We start from the raw sequence: 1,021 nt of genomic DNA, 5'->3' as shown, positions 1-1,021 counted from the left end.
TGTCGAGTTGCGCACGATACAAAAGGCATGACGGCATTGGTCAGATCATACCAAGAGGACGCGCACTACTACGTATTAATAAGGTTAGGCATTGCATATCATGAGCACGTCGGCATTTAAGTGCGACCCAAGTCATACTTAAATTTGCGAAACATCCCCCCCCAGCTCTACAACGATCTGAGTTTGACCATGGCCCAACTACAAATAGTAAAATTACCATTTGGTCTACACTCTTTTTGTTTCCTTCCCATTTGGTCTCGTCTCACATGGTTTTGTGGTCAATCTGACCCAATTACCTATTGGCCGATACATCACTTTGGTTACATGTAGGTACTATAATATGAACTACTAATGAACCATTAAAACCAGTTAATGAGCATTAGCCCACATGCCAGACTGTAATGGTGTAGCATAGACTAACAGCAACCAAAAAGTTTAGCCTACATGGTATAAGACTACCTGAGAAGTAAACCTTCTGCTTGTAGACAAAGCCAATGTAAAGTATAAACCCAAGAGAGTAGGATCAGGTTCTGGTTTGGTGTATGTGTACAACCACGGACAGAGATGCCAACCTTACAACGACTACAAAATATACTTAGGGGAAAAAGTAGATTTAAAAAAATATATTTTGCTGTCATCAAAGTTCTTGCCAGCCTGAAGCTGTTGGACACATCAAAAAGATGAGGTATATGGCCATGTATCCGTCTGGTCCCAGTAAAAGATCATGCAGGCCCCAAACCGAGCATAGGCGCTGCGGCTCTATCAATGGAGAGGAGATCCATGCATACATGTAACAAGGGCACATAATGATCAATTTTTTTTTTAATGTATCAAACCATTTTGCCATATTCATAGCAATAAAAAGTAACTATACCCCAAATTGAGTGGCTTATTTATAGCACATAATGTGCCCTCTAAAACAGGAACAGTTGGCATCTCTGCACCGAACCGCAAGTCCATCTTATTACATATCTCTGATGAAATAAAATGTAATACAAAAGAAAAAGAAAACACTGCAGGA

This window comes from Lytechinus variegatus, chromosome 2, assembly GCF_018143015.1.
Source record: "Lytechinus variegatus isolate NC3 chromosome 2, Lvar_3.0, whole genome shotgun sequence".
NCBI classification, from domain to species: domain Eukaryota; kingdom Metazoa; phylum Echinodermata; class Echinoidea; order Temnopleuroida; family Toxopneustidae; genus Lytechinus; species Lytechinus variegatus.
This window is presented reverse-complemented; position numbering follows the sequence as displayed.